The 12,377-nt window shown below is 43.5% G+C and overlaps 1 pseudogene; it reads left to right on the forward strand.

The window, feature by feature from the left end:
• The first annotated feature begins 10,922 nt into the window (after window positions 1-10,922).
• Window positions 10,923-11,839, forward strand: LOC150062554 (receptor-binding cancer antigen expressed on SiSo cells pseudogene; annotated as a pseudogene).
• The last annotated feature ends 538 nt before the right edge of the window (window positions 11,840-12,377 follow it).

Raw genomic sequence — 12,377 nt, forward strand, 5'->3', positions numbered from 1 at the left:
ACCTGGGTTCAATTCCTCGGTACCACATACATACAAAAAAGCTGAAAGTGGTGCTAATGGCTCAAGTGGTAGAGCTCTAGCTTTGAGAAAGCCCAAAGCCAGTGCTTAGGCCCTGAGTTCAAGCCCCAGAACTGGCAAAAAAAAAAAAAAAAAAAAAAAAAAAAGAGCTAAGTACTCTAACATAGTACCACATCCCTAGCCCTTGAATGCTACTGGCCTGCTAGGTTTTATGGATTTTATGGAGATTTCATTGCATAAACATGATTGATGCGTAGACAAGCATGTCAAAATGGTTAGACAAAATGTGTATACTGTGTTCTAACAGACCAGGCAGGAAAGCCAGGTAGGCCTGTCTGTCCAGATTCTTCTGGTCCTGTGGGTAGCACTCCCTGCAGGGCCTGGGGCAGGAAACCTTGTGAAGGACTTGGGACTCAGGACGAACTATTAGGCAAGTCAGGTTAGGGAAGTCCTTCAGCACCAGCTTCAAGGCTGAAGAGCAGGGGAAGATTAGAGTGCCTAGGAAGAAAAACTTGTTTCCAGAAGTTTCTAGATCTGCCTTGGAGACAGTTTATGCAAAGAACTGTAGATAAAGGTCAAAGATGGCAGGGTGTGGTGGCTCTCAGCTACTCAGGAGGCTGAAATCTGAGGATCCTGGATCAAAGCCAGCCTGGGCACAAAAGATGGAGAGACTCTTATCTCCAAATTAATCACTCTTAGCTCTAATTAATCAGAAAATGTGAAGTGGGACTGTGGCTCCAGGGGTAGGGTAGTAGCCTTGAGCTGAAGAGCTCAGGGGACAGTGCCAAGGCCCAGAGTTCAGCCCCATGACTCAAAAAAAGAAAAATGTCAAAGATGCCCAGGTGTGTGGCCTACTGGTAGAGTGCTTTCCTAGCATGCCTGAAACCCAGGGGTGATTCCTCAGTACCACATACACAGAAAAGGCTGGAAGTGGTGCTGTGGCCCAAGGGGTAGAGCTCTAACCTTGAGAAAGCCAAAGGATAGTGCCCAAGCCCTGAGTTCAAGCCCCAGGACTGGCCCCCCCCCAAAAAAAAAAGAGCTCAGAGACAGTGCCCATTCCCTGAATTCAAGTCCCATGACCACCACCACCAACAAAAGCCAAAGAACACAGATCATAACATCAGATGGTATAGTACTCAGGCTCTAAGATACCTACCAAGTCTTAGCAGTCTAGGATCATGTAGACAACAACCATGATTATGTAAACAATGACCATGATCATGTAAACAACCCAATCAGAAACCTATAAACAACAGCCTTGATCATGTAAACAACAACATAGAGGGCTGCAGCAACATGGGACAAGATTTGTCAGGCAAAAAACTGAGCACTGGTGGCTCACATCTATAATACTAGCTATTCAGGAGGCTGAGATCTGTGGATCCTGACATCTGATCAGACCGGTGAGACTTTTTGTTGTTTCTAGTGGTGGTTCTGAGTCTTGAACTCAGGAACTAGGTTCTGTCTCTGAACTTTTTCTTTCAAGGCTGTGCTCTACCATGTTGAGCCACAGCACCATTTCTAATTTTCTGTGGTTAATTAGAAATAAGAGGCTCACAACTTTTCCTGCCCAGGCTGGCTTTGAACCAAGATCCTCAGATTATATCCTACTGAGTAGCTAGGATTACAGTCCCACCTGTGTCTTACCAAGAACTCATTTTTTGTATGCAAAGACCTTTCCTGGGGGCTGGGAGTTTGGCCTAGTGGTAGAGTGTTTGCCTAGCATGCACAAAGACCTGGGTTCCATTCCTCAGTGACATACACATAGAAAAGCCAGAGTGGTGCTCTGGCTCAAATAGTAGAGCACTGGCCAGGAGTTTGGCCTAGTGGTTAAAGTGCTTGCCTAGCATGCGCAAAGACCAGGGTTGGATTCCTTGGTACCACATACATAGAAAAAAGCTGGAAGTGGTGCTGAGGCTCAAGTGGTAGAGCTCTAGCCTTAAGAAAGTCCAAGAACAGTGCTCAGGCCCTGAGCTGAAGCCCAGGACTGGCAAAAAAAAAAAAAAAAAATAGTAGAGCACTAACTAGCCTTGAAGAAAAGCCCAAAGGCAGTGCTCAGGCCCTGAGTTCAAAGCCCCAGGACTGGCAAAAAAAAAAAAAAAAAAGTCCCTTCCTGGTATATTCCTAGCTTGATGTTTTTTCTTTAGTGCTAGGGATTGGCCTCAAGGTCCCGTGCATACTCAATTATTAGCCATTGTGCCATGTGTCTGTGTCTTCCTTGGGAAAACTGCAGTACTGGGCTGAAGTAATTCAAAAATGACACATTAAAGTTTATTCTCTGGAAGGGAGCATCATTTATTTACTGACTTCAAAGAAATGTCATGTGGTTGATGAAATGCAAAACATCACAGGAGGCTTGCTTACGAGGTACTTACTCCTCTCAAGTGATACTCTGTCTGGTATAGGAAAGGAACAAATATTTTCCTGGTAGTCAAATTATTTTTTATTTATTTATTTTTTTGCTAGTCCTGGCCTTGAGCTCAGGGCCTGAGCACTGTCCTTGGACTTTCTCAAGGCTAGAGCTCTACCACTTGAGCCTCAGCACCACTTCTGGCTTTTTTCAATGTATGTGGTACCGAGGAATCGAACCCGGGTCTTCGTGCATGCTAGGCAAGCATTCAACCACTAGGCCAAACTCCCGGCCCCTGATAGTCAAATTATTAAAGATAGTTTGATATTCTTCTCCTTTGTTAATGAATGAAAAGACTGGAATTTTAAGTTCAAATATGAACAAAGGAATCACTTTGCCCTTTTTAATAAGCATTAGAAAAATCAACTTGTGAGCCAGGAGTTTGGCCTAGCAGTAGAGTGCTTGCCTAGAAAGCACAAAGACCTAGGTTCAATTCCTGGGTACCACATACATAGAAAAAAGCTGCAAGTGGTGCTGTGACTCAAGTGGTAGAGCACTAGCCTTGAGAAAAAAAGCCAATGACAATGTCTAGGCCCTAAGTTCAAGCCCCACGACTGGCAAAAAAAAAAAAAAAAAAAATCAACTTGTGTTCCTCTCCAGAGAACAGATTGACGAAGCAGCCACTGGTTAGGATATAAATGATCTAGAAAAAGCATTTCTAGTGCTTTCTTCCAGGACAGAGAAGAGACTTGTGAACATTACAGATATTTGACTCTACAATAATTTATTGCCTTCATAGGATCCATTTAGAAAATATTTGTGCTATCAGTTAATTTTTTGGAAACACAAAATAATTTACCTTGAAAATAGAAGATCTCAGAGATTTCCCCCCCACACACACATTTTCTTCAGTTTTCCTTTTTCATAATACTTATGACTGTGCATTAGGGACCAGAAGTACCTGATTTCTGAGATTTATAATAAAGGCAAAATGACTTAAAAGATCAGGTTGCCACACTATGAATTTATTTGACAAGGTGATAATTATTTGTTGTATGGAAATATACAAAGACATCTGGTAAAAGCAGTGATGCATGTACAATCTGAAGATTTCATATTCTGAACCAGATCTTCATAGACAAGTTATGGTGACATAGAAATATTTTTGAAATTGAAAATTAGTTAAGAATCAACCAAATGATCCTATCAAGATATGAACCCCTTAGATAAGCACTGTTAAATAATGAACTGTAAAATATAGACAAGCAAAACCCACTGATGTATAATCATCATAAGGCCTAGGCTTAATAGTCTTGGCATTCATCAGAAAACATATAACTTCAGTGACATCGAGAAGAGACTATTTTGGACTCAGACCAAAATAATTTAATCAAACTGTGGATATTTTTACCAGCTAAACACCAAGAGTAACCTACTTTTATCGCTGCAAGGTAAACACATAATATGCAAATAGAAATCTGGGGAGATGGGCAGTCAAATCCCACTGTGGGGAGCCCTTCATTGGTCATTAGCAGTTTCTGCACTGATGAATTTGAAGGTGAACTAATGTACTTCTTGGAAGACAAATTTCCTTTTTCCAGAAATAGCTGGGACATCTTTTCATTGTGCCACAACATACACACAAAAAAAGCCATGGCTTGCTTCCAACATTTCTTCATTTGAAGTCAGTTTTGATTGTTTCTAAACTGCATATTTTTAGCATGTAGACAAGAAACCAGCCTATTCATTTTTACTGCTCAGAATCCTCTAAAAATAATATAATTTGGCAAAGTGTTGCAGACTAGTGAACATGAAGAGGAGGAGGGAATAACTGGAATGTCTGTTTATCATTGAACCACTGAACCTAAAGACAGTCAGAGCAGAAAATTACCAGATTTTCTTTTTTCTTTTCTTTTCTTTTCTTTTTTTTTTTTTTTTTTGCCAGTCCTGGGCTTGAGCTCAGGGCCTGAGCACTGTCTTTGGGCTTTCTCAAGGCTTGAGCTCTACTACTTGAGCCACAGCACCATTTCTGGCTTTTTTCTGTGTATGTGGTACCGAGGAATCGAACCCGAGTCTTTGTGCATGCTAGGCAAGCACTCTACCACTAGGCCAAACTCCTAGCCCTCAGATTTTATTTTATTTTATTTTTTATTTTTTATTTTTTTTTGCCAGTCCTGGGCTTGAGCTCAGGGCCTGAGCACTGTCCTTGGACTTTCTCAAGGCTAGAGCTCTACCACTTGAGCCTCAGCACCACTTCCGGCTTTTTTTGTATGTATGTGGTACCGAGGAATCGAACCCGGGTCTTCATGCATGCTAGGCAAACACTTTAACCACTAGGCCAAACTCCCGGCCCAGATTTTATTTTTCTTAAATATTTCTTTTATAAAAATTTTTATTTCCCATCAGAAAAACCTTCAGGCAAAGGCAAGAGTGATAGCAATGTGCATGCAATCCCAGCATTTGGGAGCCTGAGACAGAACGTCAAGTTTGAGATCTGCCGGGTTTATACATAACAGCTGTCTCCATCCCCCCAGAAAATAAAGGGAATATGTCCTTAGTTACCTAAATCTGCATACACTCAAGCAAGGTCATCTAATATAGATTCAAGTTTTAGAATATTTGGAGACTTTCTTCTAGGAATGTACCTCAGACAGAGAATACTTGCCTGGCATTTTTTTTTTTTTTTTAGTTAGTCCTAGGTCTTGAACTCTTGAGCCATAGCGTCACTTCCAGTTTTCTGGTTGTTAATTGGAGATGAGTCAGACAGACTTTCATGCCCAGGCTAGCTTTGAAGCTTGATCCTCGATCTCAGACTCCTGAGTAGCTAGGATGACAGGTGTGGACCATCACGTGGCCTAGCATTCTTTTTTTTTCTTGGTGGTCATGGAGCTTGAACTTGGCCTGGGCACTGTCCCAGAGCTTTTTAGCTCAAGGCTACCACCCTACCCTTGAACCAAGCCCCTCTTCCTGTTTTCTAGGAGTTAGTAGGAGATAAGAGTCTCAGGTCCTTTTGTGTCAGGGCTGGCTTGGAACCTTGATCCTCACATCTCAGCCTCTGTGAGTAGCTAGGATGACAGGGGTGAGCCACCGTGCACTGGCTGCCTAGCATTCTTGAGGCCTTGAGTTTAAGCTCTAGAACCAGAAATGGGGGACAGGGGGAAGGCCATGTGTTCACATCTATAATTGTAGCTACTCAAGAGGCTGTGATCTGAGGAATACAGTTTGAAGTCATCCTGGACAAAAAAAGTTCATGAGTCTTTTATGTCCAATAAAACAAAAACAGAAGTGATGCTGTGGCTCAAGTGGTAGAGCACTATCCTTGAGAAAGCCCAAGGACAGTGGCTAGGCCCTGAGTCCAAGTCATAGGACTGGCAAAAAAAAAAAAAGAAAAAAAGTTACAGATCTACTTCGGTCTTTAGGTGGTTAACTGGAAATGACAGATAACACAGCACACATGGTTCATTCATTCTTTCCTTCCTTTTTTTTTTTTTTGGCTGGTGGTGGTGGTGATGGTCTGCATCTTATCCAAGGCCCCATTTCTTTTTTTCTTTTTCTTTTTTTTTGCTAGTCCTGGGGCTTGAATTCAGGGCCTGAGTGCAGTCCTTGGGTTTTCTCAAGTCTAGAGCTCTAGCACTTGAGGCACAGTACCATTTCTTGCTTTTTCTGTGAATGTGGTACTGAGGAATCGAACCCAGGTCTTAGTGCATGCTAAGCAAGCACTCAACCACTAGGCCAAATTCCCGTCCCCAACATGGCCCCATTTCTTTGTTCATTTTTGTAGCAAATCATTTTTTAAAAGAACACACTAAGCCAGACATCAGTGGCTTATGCTGTAATCCTAGCTACTCAAGAGGCTAAGATCTGAGGATAGCTGTTCAAATCCAGCACCTGTAGGAAAGTCCATGAGACTCTTCCAAAAAGCCAGAAGTAGAACTGGAGTATAAAAGCTCAGAGACAAATGCTGGTCCTAGTGGCTCACATCTATAATCCTAGCTACTCAGGAGGCTGAGATCTGAGGATCGAGGTTCAAAGCCAGCCCAGGCACAAAAGGACCTGAGACTCTTATCTCCAATTAACCTCTAGAAAAAGGGCCGGGAGTTTGGCCTAGTGGTAGAGTGCTTGCCTAGCATGCACAAAGACCCGGGTTCGATTCCTTGGTACCACATACATAGAAAAAAAGCTGTAAGCGGTGCTGAGGCTCAAGTAGAGCAGTAGCCTTGAGAAAGTCCAAGGACAGTGCTCAGGCCCTGAGCTCAAGCCCAGGACTGGCACAAAAAAAAAAGAAAAAGGGAAGTGGGGCTTGGCTCAAGGATGGGGCAGAATCCTTGATCTGAAGAGCTCAGGGACAGCACCCAGGCTGAGTTCAAGCCCTCTGACACACACCCCCCACCAAAAAAAAAAAAAAAAGGCTCAGAGACAATGCCTAGCCCTGAGTTCAAGCCCCAAAACCAGCATAATTTTTTTTTTTTTGCCAGTCCTGGGGCTTGAACTCAGGGCCTGAGCATTGTCTTTGGGCTTTTTCCTCAAGTTCAGTACTCTGTCACTTGAGCTACAGCACCACTTCCGGCTTTTCTATATATGTGGTATAGAGGAATGGAATCCGGGTCTTTGTGCACCTAGGCAAGCACTCTACCACTAGGCCAAACTCCTGGCCATCTTTTTTTTTGGTCAGTCGTGGGGCTTGAACTCTTGTCCTGAGTTCTATCCCTGAGCTCTTCAGCTCAAAGCTACAACCCTATCCCTGGGCCTGGGTGCTGTCCCTGAGCTCTTCAGCTCAAGATTAGTGCTCTACCACTTTGAGCCACAGTGCCACTTTTGGTTTTCTAGTAGTTAACTGGACATAAGAGTCTCCCTGACTTTAGTGCATGGGGTGGCTTTGAACTGGGATCCTCAGAGCTCAGCCTCCTGAGTATCTAGGATTACATGCATGAGTCACCATGCCAGCTAAAAAAAAAAGTATTTTAAATGAAGGAGTGAAGGAATGAAGGCCAGGTGCCAGTGGCTTATTCCTGTAATCCAAGCCACTGAGGAGGCTAAGATCTGAGAATACCAGTTCAAAACTAGCCTGGGCCAGAAAGTCCCAGTCTTTTATCTCTAATTAACCACCAGAAAACAGGAAATAGGGAAATAATGCTGTGGCTCAAAGTGGTTGAGTGCTAGCTCTAACCACAAAAGCTCCTCCGGACAGCACCCAGGCCCCCCTTGACTTCAAGTCCCAGAGTCAAAAGATTAAAGAAGTGCACCTCCTTCCTAAAGGGGATGGTCTAGAAGGGTACAGATAGGGGGCGCAGCTGAGCACAACAAGATGGGTTGCCAAGGTGCACCATGGCGGAGCTGGGCACAGAGGATTTCCTTGTCATAGGAGGGAGGAAGCCAGGGGAAATGTGCCATTTCTCTGTTGATTGTGTCAAGGCGAGAGGGTGGAAGCGCTGGAGGTCTGAGGAGAAAGGAGAGGGGGTAGACAGGTACAAGGCATAGCAGGCAGCAGTTTCCGTGGCATTATCACCAGGATGGCAGCTCTGTCACACAGTATGGAGAATGAGGGAAGGGTGAGGTTGGTAGGGTGTGGACAGGGTGGGTGGACTGGACTGAGCGGAGTGCACGCAGAACAGGGATGTGGGGACTGGTACTTGCTGTGAGCACTAATTCAGAATTTCCTGAGGAAGCTAAGCCACCCTACAGAGAAACCATCACAAATCTACATGATTACAGACTGACCACCCACCCACATGTGGCTAGAAAGTATTTAAGATTAAAACAGTGGCTACAGGCTGGGCACTGGTGTCTCATACCTATAAATTCTACTTACTCAAGAGGCTGAGTTCTGAGGATAGTGGTTCAAGCCAGCCCAGGCAGGAAAGTTGAGGAAATTCTTATCTCCAATTAACAAAACAAAACAAAACAAAAAGCCACAAGTGAAGTTGTGGCACAAGTGGAAGAGCACTAGCTTTGAGTCAGGAATAGTGCCTAAGCCTAGAGTTCAACTTCCAAGATTTGTACACAAACACAAAACTTTCTTTGTATAATCTGTATATATATTGAGAACATTGTAAGGAAAGCATTTGTTTTTGACAGAAACTCGGTCTAAGCCAGGCACTAGTGACTCATGCCTGTAATCCAAGCTACTCAGGAGGTTGAGATCTGAGGATCTCCATTCAAAGCCAGCAAAGGCAGGAAACTATGTGAAACTCATATCTCATATTAAATTGCTAGAAAACCATAAGTGGTGCTGTGGCTCAAAGTGGTAGAGCGCTAGCTTTGAGCAAAAGAGCTCAGGGACAATGCTACCAGCCCTAGGATTGACCAAAAAAAAAAAAGAAAAAGAAAAAGGAAAAGAAACTTGGGGCCAGGAGTTTGGCCTAGTGGTAGAGTGCTTGCCTACCATGCACGAAGACCCAGTTCGATTCCTCAGTACCATATACATAGAAAAAAATAGAAGTGGTGCTGTGGCTCAAGTGGTAAGGCTCTAGCCTTGAGAAAACCCAAGGACAGTGTTCAGACCCTGAGCCCAAGCCCAGGACTGGCAAAAAAAAAAAAAAAAAAAAAGAGAGAGAGACTTGGTCTATTTAGTGACTTCAGCTAAATGGTCCCCACCCACACCCCACCCCCTGGCCATATTCAAACAGATTAAAATGTTAAATTGAAAAAATGGACAAGTAGAAATGCTAGAGAAGACAAACTATTTCCCTTATCTCTTTAGATATGAGTCCCACCAAATTAGAGAACCTGGGCAATCCCTAAGAGACAAGAGGGAAGGCTGGGCCTGGCTCCTGTCTCCTACTCTTAATCCCAGGTCTAGGGAGGTTGAGTGAAGAAGAGGAAGAGCTTCAGTTTGGGGCTTTTTTTTGGGGGGGGGGTGTGGTCCTTTAGCTCTTGCTTAGCCTCTTCTCTCAAGGCTGGCACTTTACCAGTTGAGCCACAACTCTACTTTGGCTTTTTTTGGTTAACTGGAGACAATAGTTTCAAAGATTTGTCTCAGCCAGGTGCTCCTGCCTGTAATCCCAGCTACTCAGGAAACTGAAATCTGAGGATTACAGTTTGAAGCCAACCCCCAGCAGAAAAGTCCCTGTGAGACTGTTATCTCCAATTAATCATCTAAAAATCTGAAGTGGGGGAGGGGGATGAGAGTTTGGCCTAGTGATAGAGTGCTGGCGTAGCATGCACCCAGACCTGGGTTTGATTCCTCCGTACAACATATATAGAAAAAGCTGGGAGTATTGCTGTGGCTCAAGTGGTAGAGCTCCAGCCTTGAGAAAGCCCAAGGACAGTGCTCAGGCCCTAAGTTCAAGCCAGGACTGGGAAAAAAAAAAATCAGAAGTGGAACTGTGGATCAAAGTGGTAGGGTGAAAATGTTCAGAAACTGCCCAAGCCCTGAGTTCAAGCCCAACAACAACCATCATCTGTCTTGGCTATCTTTGACCAAAATCCTCAAATCTCAGCCTCCTGGGGAGCTAGGATTATTGGCGAGAACCGCCACCAACAGGCTAGAGCTGTTTGTTTTGTTTTTTAATTTTTAATTTCTTGCCAGTCCTATTTTTTTCTATGTATGTGGTACCGAGGAATTGAACTCAGGTCTTTGTGCATGCTAGGCAAGCACTCTACCACCAGGCCTAGTTCAAGCCCCATGACCCACAAAAAAAAAAAAAAAAGCAAGGGGCCAGGAGTTTAGTCTAGTGGTAGAGTGCTTGCCTAGCATGCACAAAACCCTAGTTTCGATTCCTTAGCACCACATATATAGAAAAAATTGGAGGGCCGGGAGTTTGGCCTAGTGGTAGAGTGCTTGTCTAGCATGCCCGAAGACCGGGGTTCAATTCCTCGGTACCCCATATACATAGCAAAAAGCCAGAAGTGGTGCTGAGGCTCAAGTGGTAGGGTGCTAGCCTTGAGAAAGTCCAAGGACAGTGCTCAAGCCCTGAGCCCTAAACCCAGGACTGGCAAAAAAACAAAAACAAAAACAAAACTGTTAGGGCTGGGAGTTTGGCTTAGTGGTAGAGTGCTTGCCTAGCATGCACGAAGACCCAGGTTCGATTCCTTGGTACCACATACATAGAAAAAAAAAAAAAGCTGGAAGTGGTGTGAGGTTCAAGTGGTAGAGTGCTAGCCTTGACAAAGTCCAAGGATAGTGCTCAGGCCCTGAGCTCAAGCTCAGGACTGGCAAAAAAAAAAAAAAAATTGGAAGTGGTGCTGTGGCTCAAGGGGTAGAGCTCTAGCCTTGAAAAAGCCCAAGGACAGTGCTCACATTCTAAGTTCAAGTACTAGGACTAGCCAAAAAACGGGGGGTGAGGGGTGGGAGGAGGGAAAGGGAGACAAAAATATGAGAAGGGGTATCAAGTTTTGAGAAATAATGTAGCCATTACCTGATGAATATAACTGTAACCCCTCTATATATTTTCCCAACAATAAAATACAACTAAAAAAAAAAAAGCAGGCCCATGCGGACCTCGCCATGTGGTGCTCATGCTGGGGAGCACAGGCCCCGAAAACCCCAAAGCTTGACACTTACGGGTCCTGCCTGCTGTCCAGCTCCAGATCTCGCTCCTCTCACAAGCAGGTTTTGGCTCCCACCATGGCCACCACTCAGTTTTGGCTATTTAAAGTTTGTACTTGCTTAGCAACAGTATTCTCATTCCTAAAGAGATTAATATGCAGGTCTGGCAGAGGAAGAAAATTAAGTCGAGACCAAATACCTTTGCCAACTACAGTTGATTATTCTTCAGTTCCAAAGCAGACAGATGTGGAGGAGTGGACTTCCTGGGATGAAGATGCACCCACAAGTGTAAAGATTAAAGGAGGCAATGGCAGCGTGGCATCACAACAAAAAAAAACCAAAAATCTTTGGAACAACTGGAACTTGACTATTTTAAGGACATGACACCAACTATAAGGAAAACTCAGAAAATTGTTATTAAAAAGAGAGAACTGTCAAATTTTGGCATCCTGGATGGTAGCACAGGTTTCTCTAGTAGACCAGCAGCTACACAAGATATGCCCTTTATTCATCAGTCATCTGAATTAGGTGACTTAGACCCTTGGCAAGAAAATACTAATGCTTGGGAGGAGGAGGAAGATGCAGCCTGGCAAGCAGAAGAAGTTCTGAGGCAGCAGAAAATAGCAGAGAAAAGAGAGCAGCAGAGGAACAAAGAGCAACAAAGGAAGAAAATGGAAAAGGAAGCACAGAGGCTAATGAAGAAGGAACAGAACAAAATTGGTGTGAAACTTTCATAACAAATGCTCTTCAGATGTTATAATGCCAGTAGGAGAAATCTGAGCTCCACAACCCATGCCACATTCATATGGATTTAAGAGTATTTATGGAATCCAAATGCACTGCTTGATTTTAATGCATTCATCAGGCCATTCAGGAGACCAAGAGTCTTCCAAAAGTACTTGGAACTCTTAGTGACTGAGACTCAAAAGGACAGAAAAGATGTATGCAACTATTTTCTTCAACATTTTCTAGACATATGACAATTGTTTCCTGTAGAAAAACTATTACAAATTATTACAGATTATTACCAGTACCTCTGAAGCTTGTGTTTCTAGCTAAATAAATGGGTGTAAAGAAAAAGAAAAAGGCCGGGAGTTTGGCCTAGTGGTTAAAATGCTTGCCTAGCATGCTCGAAGACCCAGGTTCGATTCCTTGGTACCACATACATACAAAAAGCTGGAAGTGGTGCTGAGGCTCAAGTGGTAGAGCTCTAACCTTGAGAAGGACCAAGGACAGTGCTCAGGCCCTGAGCTCAAGCCCAGGACTGGCAAAAAAAAAAAAAAAAAAAAGAAAAAAAGCAAAATCAAGTTGGGAGGAGGGAGAAAATAGTATGCAAATGTAATGGAGGGATAAACTTGTTAAGTACACTGTCAACGAAATCACAATTATAACAATGAAACTCCCTTGTGTTATTAAGTTATGCTAATCCTAAAAAAAGGAAAAAGCATTTTTGATACATGCTACTACCATGGATAAACCTGAGGACTATGACAATTAAATTGCCTTATCCCTAAGTTTATA

The sequence above is a fragment of the Megascapheus bottae genome, chromosome 6 (assembly GCF_031878675.1).
Source record: "Megascapheus bottae isolate mThoBot1 chromosome 6, mThoBot2.hap1, whole genome shotgun sequence".
NCBI lineage: Eukaryota > Metazoa > Chordata > Mammalia > Rodentia > Geomyidae > Megascapheus > Megascapheus bottae.